Source organism: Anomalospiza imberbis, chromosome 15 (assembly GCF_031753505.1).
Source record: "Anomalospiza imberbis isolate Cuckoo-Finch-1a 21T00152 chromosome 15, ASM3175350v1, whole genome shotgun sequence".
Classification (NCBI taxonomy): domain Eukaryota; kingdom Metazoa; phylum Chordata; class Aves; order Passeriformes; family Viduidae; genus Anomalospiza; species Anomalospiza imberbis.
The window spans coordinates 7,013,351-7,023,613 of NC_089695.1; positions in this window are offsets into that span (position 1 = coordinate 7,013,351).

Consider the following 10,263-nt stretch of genomic DNA (forward strand, 5'->3'; position numbering starts at 1 on the left):
TTAATGGCATAAGAAGGAAACATCTAGGTGATTAAATTTTCTATTATGCTTTATGAGACTATTTATTACATATCAAGTCAAGTTTTGATGCTTAGGAAAATACATTAACTACTGTTTTTACTGTTTTTTTTAACTACTCTCCTAGCATATTCTAGCCCTGGGTAAATATCTTAATACTGAACTCCTGAGGAAAATAGTATCAAATATAAGGCATATCTTTGATGGGATTCTAGGATTTGATATAATCTCTATTTTTTTTTCCCATGGTCTATCTTATAACACATTTTCTGGTCATCAACAGGTGTATAAATACATACTGAAACATGGAAAACCTAAAAATTAATCTTGAAACACTTCTAGGAGAAAGGTAAGTCATGGTTTTATGCATTTATTACTGTACATGTGTGTTCATGGTTGTGCATGGGAGGATTTCATTTAGAACACCCAGACACCTAGTTCTCTTTTAATCCATGTGCTCAAAATACAGTGAGTCTGTGAAGGAGGGGTATGGGGGTGGGCTGCACAAAAACTGCACTAGATGAGTGCTAGACTAAAATCATAGTTTGGAGATGATTATTGACTGAATCAACATCATCTGGACCTTTCAAAGAGCTTTGTGATCCAAGTCCAACACCATTATTGCATCTGCACAAATACATACATTCATGTCAGTACCAAGCAGGTGAACTCAGAAGTATAGTGCACAGTGTATCCAACCATAGTTCTGTCTCTTTTTCCAAGTGTAACCTAAGTATAACTATTTGCTATAGTATTAAAAAATAGTCCCATCGTAATATTGAATCTCTCTGCTACTTTTCCCTGATAAATATTGGATGGAGTCAGAAATATTGCCTATCATTGTGTAGAATATGGATGCCACAGAATTTTGAAGGAGGACTATAAGGTATATTTATTTATTTAACTGAAAAAGTATTGTTTAAGCATTGGTTCAGTCCTGTTTATTTGGAAGATGATTCACTTAAAATGTCAGAATAAAAGAAAAAAAGGACTAAATGGGTTTAAAATAGTAATTCTTTCAAGAAACCCTTCGAGCTGAAGCCACCTTCTTAGAGTATTCAACTTGCTGCATTTTTTAAAAAAGACAAAATCTTCTGCTGCTTGGGAAATTATTTTTAAAGAATTATTTTAAAGCTTAGCGATTAAAATTGAGAAGTGTTTCCTAAGACACTACCACATACAATGGTACTTCAGGATTTAATGCAAAGTGAACATTTTTACAGATAGATATTATTCAATCTGTATCACCAGGTTTCTATTCAAAGCAATCACTTTCCAAGTATTTGACTTAAAAGAAAGAATTCTGGTAGCCTAATACAACCAAAGCACAACCCTAAAATACTCTGTTTGCTTACGTGCTTTGATCTTGTGCTAAAACAGTAAAGAAAACAAGTTGGCTAAGAGCTCTCACACTGTGCTTAGATGTACAAGCTCCTGCCAGAACAGACTTACCAAATGTTGTTTTGTGCTGCAAACATCTAAGATGCTGTTATCATCAAACTCTTGGAGCAAACTGCACTCCCCATCGCCCTGCCACTGACCTGATTAAGCTTCCTCACCCTGTAACTTTACCTAGAGGGCCTAGTTCCTTCACACTAAATTCTTATGTGAAGAAATCACCAAGCTAAGGTACTTCCTGAGGAATATATTAGTGGGTTTTTTTCGGAACAGTTTTGTTAATGCCTAGGAGAAGTTTCTGCTTCCCAAGAGTTTTGAAGAAGCACAATTTTGAGGAGTCATTTATTGATATGCATTCACATAGATCAGTCTTGTCCACAATATTACACGTTTATACTGAGAGCTTAGATCTAAACCCTGTGTTCAAAATACAGCTTCCTCTCCATGCTTGCCTTGTGCTGAATCTCTAAGTTTAAGACCACTTTAAAACCATCCCAGGAAGCCAGACTCTGCTTCCTGTACTCAAGCACCAGCCAAAGGGGAAGGGAGAATGCTGGACCTGTCCACCTCTCACTCCTGGGGTTGAGAGAGGGTGGCAATGCTGGGCTCCTCTCTGGGGTGATGACAGAATCTCTACATGAAGGTACAAGGGAACTCTTTTTACATAATTCCACTTTCAGTGGGACAAGTTGAATTTTATTGTTCATAAATATGATTATTACCCATGACCACTCAGCCTACTTGCATCTTGTTTTGGATATTTTCCTGCATGTAATTTGTAATTGTATATATTGTCTATTTAGCAATGAGAAAGGAAGAAATACCCTGTGCACAGTCAGCACTAAATACCAAAGGGAAAGACACATTTGAAATTTTGAAAGAATACTTTTCCGTTACTGTGTTCTAGTACTTGAATATACGTGTATTGGAATGAAATGAAACAGGTCTTCCTCAAACCAGCTATGAAAGAGCACATTTCATGGACCAATATGCTTGCAAATGTAATTTCATCAGTATACACTCACATTTGGCAGGATTAATGAGTTCTGTAAATGATATGTTTTTGTTCCAAGTCATTGTATATATAATTTTTCTTATTTACTACTACAAAGAAACAGTGCTCTTGAGACTGCTACATCTGTTTATTTAAACTGTGCATATCTACAGTATTATTTTTATTCCCACATGAAGAATGAAAATTCTCATAGACCAGGAAATCATGGTTCATTCATTTATTAGTTTTTCACAATATATAATGCAACATGAACATCAAAATCAGATGCTTGGTTTCTGCCTGATAAAAATAGCTAGGCTACCTTAAGAGAATGATTGCTTTCAAAAAGAAGTGAATTATCAGTTTTCCTATGAATAGATGTATTTTTTTCAGAAGAGTAGTCTAGAAATCCTGACAAGAGGCCAAAGGAAGCAGTTTGAAATGCATGCTTAGGAAGTCTCAACAAACCTCGATGCAATTTAAGAGTATGTTTAACAACTGCTGTCTGAGCCCAAGGCTTTGCACAAGGAGGTGCAACCTTCTTTTTCATTATTACAAGAAAAGGCCACTACCTGACAGAAATCTTAAGCCTCAGAATGTCACTTTTCACAATTGTAATCTCTATATTTTCAGTAAAGATATTTTTACTGTTTCTGTTTTTCTCTTTTACCAAGAAAGTGAGATCTAAAAGTAAAGAAGGTGAGATTTGGCAGTATAAATCCTGAATTTGTTCAGCAGTGAATATTTTAAGACACCAGTCTCCAAAGCCTGTGTGATAGCAGACACTCAGGGATGCCACTCCTCCTATCAGACACAGCATCACCGACTTTCTGTAGTTGTTATCCCTTTTGTACAGAAAATCTGATTTGATATGTGTTGTTTTTCTGGCATTTTGCTTAGTGTTCACTAACACTGATCCAAAAGCTCTGTATTTCCAGGCCAAATTTGGTATTTCCTTTAGACAGTTTACATAATCTTAAGACCTATTTTGGTGTGTCATTATTTCCTATGATTGCAATATTCAAAGTCTATTTTCAGCAGCAAAATAACTGTGAGGAAATCTTCCTGCCATTTGTGTGGGACCACATTGGGACACAAATATGGTTTCACATAGGCTGAGTGGAGCAGGAATGGCTACATGGGAATGGATCCAGGGTGCTGAGGTCTGTGAAAGCCTTACAGCTAGCCCTGCCAAGGGAATGTTATGTCCATTCTGTATAATCACTGCAAATGGTTTTCAATTCTTCCTCCAAAAAACAGGAAGTAATGGAAGTAAAAGGCCATAAAGAATGTTTTCTTCATGCAGAAGGAGGCAGCCCATTGTCTCTATTTGAGAAAGAAGATGAAACAGAAAAACAAAATGCTAACTCATACGAATTCTGCAATGTAAGGATATACAAGAGCATAGTTTTCAATACAGTATTCAAAATCTGTTTTTCATGTCTGCATTTGAGCTGTAAGTCTGGTTTACTTTAATCTTTTTCACTTTACATAAAGCTGAAGAAGAAATCTCATAGTTAGGCCATGTTTCTGTTGAGAGTAAGCTACTTGGATCTTTCAGCATTGGGAAGGATCACTTTCCAGAGATGGATTTGCAGTGGATGCAAATGCACTCTGGGAGTGATAGCTGATAACAGTTCCTGTGTGCTAGCAGGAGAATGTTTTTTCACTCTCAACTTGCCATGCTATGACATACTTATGGGCAAGCTAAGGATATTTGATCTACTTCTAGAAATTGCTCCTCAGTATTTTTCAGTGGTATGCTTTACAGTGCAGTTGGGTACTGAATAGGATTACTCTTTTTAGTACTAAATATATTAAATAATGATCTGGATGGTAGTATGAATAGTATCCTTACTATATTCAGTAAGGATGCCAAGCCATAGGCAGGAGAGTGATGGGAACAGGATTAGACCTGAAAAACAAAAGCCCATCTGAAAAAAAAAAAAATCAGAACATTCAGAAAGAATGACCAGAAGTCTTGAAAACTGTTGTTAAAGCAAACATGAGAAAAAGGGGTAAATGCAGTTTTGTCTGAGAGGATTGAAATTTATCACAGCTTCTTAGATTAATTATCTTTGGATAAGTCAAAAAAATGCCCTATGGTGGGAATCCCAGAGCACTGAAGCAGTTTTCTGAGATCAAATATGAGGTTCCCTCAGTGATGCTTTCTATAGCTGATAGGTAAGTGCTCTGTATAAGGTAAATAATGGGCTGAAATTAAACTGAGAATTGTTCACTTACGCTTTTAAACAAAAAAGGGCAGTCTCATACATATATTTTTATCTGAAAGAACTAATGGAAATTAATTAATTTAATAGGGGCAATGAAAGCTTTTGTTGCCACAAAAATAAAGGTATGCAATATTCATGATTTAGATGAGAAAAAAAAGTATATTGCTTGCAAGATCAAAAGAAAATGGAAGGAAAAAAAGTGATTTCCAAGGATGTTATATAAAGTTCATTGTCCCTTTCCATCTCTTTCTCTTAAGTTCAGTTTTGTGACATGAAAATTCACCACTAAGCAATGACTCCCAGGAAAATATTCCTAAGAAGAACTTAGGAATAACTTGAACCCTGTTACTCCTCCTGGAATTAGATCATGTATAACTAACACAGTCAGAACTGCATTGCAAATCTCCTCAAACTGCTCGGACTACAAGAGACATGTCTTTTATTCTTCTTTCCTGTTTGCATATATAGTGGATTTTTTTGCATCTCTGAGTGACGTGGCCCATATACTCATGCCAACAAAAAATGGATCTGAATCATCCCTTCTCCTCTGAAATGTAGATTATGTGATTATCTCAGTTGCAGACCAGATCCTAGCTTTTACCTATGTTAACAGATTTCTGCTGCAATGTTTCTCTATGGTTTTAAGCTTTCAAGAATCCTATTGCCCCAAAATATAAATTTCCTAATATAAGCAGTGACACATCAAGGGAAAAGTGCCGAAGTGATGTAGTTCCATATATTCCACTTAATAAGTCAAGCTCATATTGAAAGAAACTGTGAAGGCTTACACTCACTTCTCTGCCCCTAACTGGCTACCACAGTTTATTTTTTCAGATGAAATAAGGCTTCGGAGCTGCTCTGAGACCATACAGTGACAGGAAGTATAGAAATTGTAGGAATTTAGTATTTGACTCTTTTCAGTACTATGAAGCTCTCAGAACTGGGACAGAGAACACAAAATCTCTCTAAAAGCCTGTCATAGAAAAATGTAACATCACCGGGCTGAAGCCTGAGGTCTGGGTACGTTGTTGGGATGTACACAGGGAGTCAGACAGGCAGGAAGGGACAGCATGATATCTCTCATCCAGCTCCTATTCAAAGAGCTGTCAGTGCTGATTGAATTTAAACCAGACCTTGCTGCTTAGGTCTAGAAAAGCATCAAGGTTAGAGATTTCACAGCCTCTCTGAGCAATTCATTGTAATCTTTAATTGTGCTGACAGTGACTCATTGTTCTCCCCCTTTGATAACGACCCTTATCTCTGGCACTGCCTTCCGACCCCCTTCTGACCCCAGGGAGCTGCTCCCTGTGCAGCCACTTCCACGGTTCTCTGGGGGCTCACTCGTGTTTGTCAGTTGAATAACTGTACAATTTCTTGTCTTGAAGCCCCCAAACGACACAATGGTCCAGATGTGGTCTGATGAAAGCCAGGTAAAGATGAGTAATGACTTCCTCAGGTTTGTCTTCATCCCTGCCATGATTCCTGTTTCCCTGCCAGTCAGTCCCCAGCACTATTTGGGGAGGGATTAGTCCATCCCATTGCAGTACTTTATAGCTATTCTTACTGAATTTCATTTTATTCCTTCAGCCAAATGCAGCCCCTCTGAATGGCAGCCCTACTCACAAGCACACTGTCACCATGCCCCAGCTGCTGGCATCCACAAACTTGATGGGGCTGCATCCAGTTTCTTTTAGTGCCCAATTTTATAGACAACAAAATGCACAATCTAAAGGCTCTAGCTAAACTAGAGGGATAACATATATTAATTTTCCTTTTACACTAAAAAATTAAAATTAAAAAAATTACTGCACAGTACCATCACTGTGAGCTTCCCAGAAGTATATTTTAGTTTATTTACTTGTGCCTCCTTTGAATGCTACCTGTTTGTGCATCTTCTCACGGAAAAATTATTTTAAATAATTAATCTTAAATGCCTCTATTTTCAAAGGATGCTTATTTAGTTTCCTGGTTCTTTTACACTAAAGGCTTTATTATCAGAGGGGCTGTTGCAACTAATGAGACCATACAGTACCATGCTCATTTTTCAACACAATCCCATTAGCACTTCAGTAAATTAAACTGCATTTTGAAGCAAAAATAACTGCAAAAAAGTTCAAAGAAGTTTAAACACAGAACATTGTAATGCATAATCAGGTAAAGTTACATATTATTATTGCCATGATAATTCTTAAACAATTGTGCTATTATTAAAGTTGATCATGTGATAATCATGATGAGGCAGCATTGTCTAGTTTGAAATAATGTGTGTGCTATCATTCCAGGGGCTTGGACTAAACTAAATATGAATGTGTATATTAATAACAAACCAAATTAAGAAAAATTAATTAAATCAAATACTATGAGAAAGCTTCATTTTGAATATTCCTCTACTTATTGTCAATGTCAGATACATAGAACCAGGTAGAAATTAATTAGGAGAAAATGAAGTGTCCTCTCTGACATAGCAGTGAATCCATAAGTGAATTGATACAGCAAGAGACCATTCAAAGGAGGCTTTCAAGTGCTTTTTCATTATTGGTTAGATGCTAACATATTCCTCTTTATTTAGAATAGTGTCTCAGGAGCTGTAAACCAAGATTTATTTTACTGAAACTTTTGATCTTTTTCCATTCAGCAAATATTGATTTAATCTTTCATGCTTCTCCCAAAGAACAAGCCAAGAAACTAATGGACTGCACACTTTGATCTTTGTCAGATGATGTCAACAGCAGTGAATGTCAGGGTGAATCCAGAAATAGAGGTTAACCTGCTGCTTTTCTGCCTGAAGGTTAGCAGTGGGCACCTACACCGTCATTTAAGCCAGAAGTCAAATAGAGATTAAATTGGTTGGGTTTTTAAGAGATACCACTTAACTAAGTTTTGTATTGTATCATAGCAATCCTGAGAAAAAAAATGAATCAGCTTTTTATGCCTCTGAGTTAGTAAGTTTGCATAATTACAAGAAGAACATTTCTTTATCGATGTGTTATTCACCGGGGCCTATGTTACAGGTTACAGGAATACAGAGAGCTGTGCTGAATAGTACACATTTAGAATCAAAACTGAAATTTCACAGACGTCCTCAGAGGAGATATAGGAAATCAAAAATGCAGAAATTTTAACTTGTTTTAAAGCTGATTATCCTACTGGCCATCTTGAAAGAAATGAGCTTACTCCACTGCACAGAGTTTGGCTTTGAAATACCCAGGAAGGGAAAGATGCACCTACCCCAGTGTTGTGCACTGTTGGGGTGTGCAAGGATTGCAGGCACAGGGTTCAGTGCACTCTTTGGCTTTGTGAGCATCATGTTCTACAATGTAAGAGCACTCTAACCTTCAGTTAACAAATGCTGCTCTTTGAACCTGCTCCACTCAGTTGCACTTCCCAGGTGCTCATCCCAGGCTGCTGCTGCTGCTGAACAGCAGGAATGGAATACATGGACAGGTTTTTCCCAGGGAGGTAAAATACTACTTAACAGCATTTAAAAGAGCCAACAGATGGGGAGACTGTTTCTCAAAATAATCCTCCCTAATGGACATTGCAGCGACAATCCTGCAGAAAGAAGGAGGAGAAAAAAATCTCTGCAGCATCTGTGAAAGGAAACCCTGGGAAAACAAATAAATTAGGCTCTTTTAAACAGGCAAATGACTGCCCGAAGTTATTTATGCACAACAGCATTTGCTTAGTTACTTCCTTCCATTTTGTTTATGGATGGTTTATCTGAAATTTCTGATGGGTTCTGTCAGATCACATTCCCAGCCCTGGTTCTTTTGCACTGTTTCAAAATATGGGCAGAAATTTGCTTAATCAGCTGAGGGATTCCTGGCATCAGGATCCCAAAGGTAATGCCAGCCAAGGTGATGCAATTTTTTTTCCACTTTTCCTTGTCCTTATCTCCAACATGGAAAGCAAAATGTTGAGAGAATTTTCCCTTTTCTTGCTTTCAATGCCATCCACATATGCAAATATATCTCCTCACTTCTGTTCTCCTTTTGGCAGTGAAAAAACTATTAATATGTAAAACTTCACAGAGTTCTAGTGCTTTTCTCAAACTTTTTTTAGTGTAACTAAAAAATATTTTCTCTATTTTATTTATTGATCTGGGCAGTGATTCTTATAGTCCTTTGTATGGTCTAGAGCCGATTCATACTCCTTTTGTTCTATGTTGTAACATCCATTAAAACTGCTTGCTAACATTTTGGTTCTGTTTTTATAACTCGATATTTTTCTCTTTTTTCACAAGTATTTTTCAAAAATCTTGCTATTTTTGGAATTTGCATATTCATTGTTTGATTGGTCTATTAAATTGTATGGAAATAAACATGGATTTTCCCTGTAGCAAAATGTCACAGAATGAGCTCCAGTGCTGCTAAAATCAGTTTAACTAGGGAAAAAAAAAAAAAAAAAAAAAGAGTGGGCTGGAAATAGGAATAAGAACAGATGGCCTATGTTAGCATTTTTAGATATTATATTACATAAAGTGGTAGGAGGGAAACTAAAAAGGTAAATACCAACCTTTTTAATAGTAGAAGTGTGCTGTTGATACTCTCTCTGTATTGTATGGATATGAAAACTGAAAACCACACTGCTAAATAGTACAAGTTTCAACATTAAACTGGTTAATTGGTTAAATTGGTATTGTAAGGATACCTACAAAAATTATGAGTATCCCTATGGTTTTTTTAAGACTTTTGCATTTCTTTGAAAGGAAACATTTATTGTTTTATGTGATCAGATCTGCACAGCTGATTTGCAAATTAAGTGCACAATAATATTCTTCAGAGACAGTGCCACAATGAGTCTTCAAAGGAGTGTCTGCAGTTTCTGGCTTGAAGCTGTCTACCACACTTCATGTGTGACTTCTCCAATGCCTGACTCTATTTAGGAGCTCAGTTACTACCCAAATTTTTGTAACATTGCCAAGAAACTTTCAGGTGAATGCTGGCAGCACTTCTTACTTGATTGTGTGAAAAGTGAAACAGAGTAGACTCATTTGCATATTTTATTTTTTTGCAGAGAAATGTTGTTCAACATACTGGCTGGGACAAGACAAAAGCTTTTTTTGTTATGTGTGTGAGTATGTGGAACCTGGATACCTCCTCAGGGGATTGTTAAACTGTCATATTAGAACACATGTTAGAACACAACAATATATATGTAAGATTAAAGAATATAGGTCATGTCTAAAAATGTAAAGGAGAGTCACAGAGATGCAATGTTTCTGAAAATGATCTGGAAGAGATTAATCATTCTATCATTGCTGAGATTTTGAAGCATTTAAACAACATGTTAGGATATGATCTTTGGAAGTGTGCAATGTAGATTTTAATTTATTTAGGTGTAAGAGGTCTTGAACCTGTAACAGAAATGAATTTTTAAAGCTGGAGTATTTTAATGTTAGGGAAGAAATCAGCCATATCTGAGATTTGTCAAAACACCCTTCCAAACTCACGTAGCAGTGTGATTACCCAGGATGAGACTGGAAGGAAGAGCAGGTCCAGCCTGGTCAGCATGGTCCAAACAGGCACTGGGAGCAAAAGCAGAACCAGAAGCATCAGGAATCTCCTGCTGACAGCATCTGAGCCCTATCCCAGTCACACAGGAGCAGAATGACTGCTG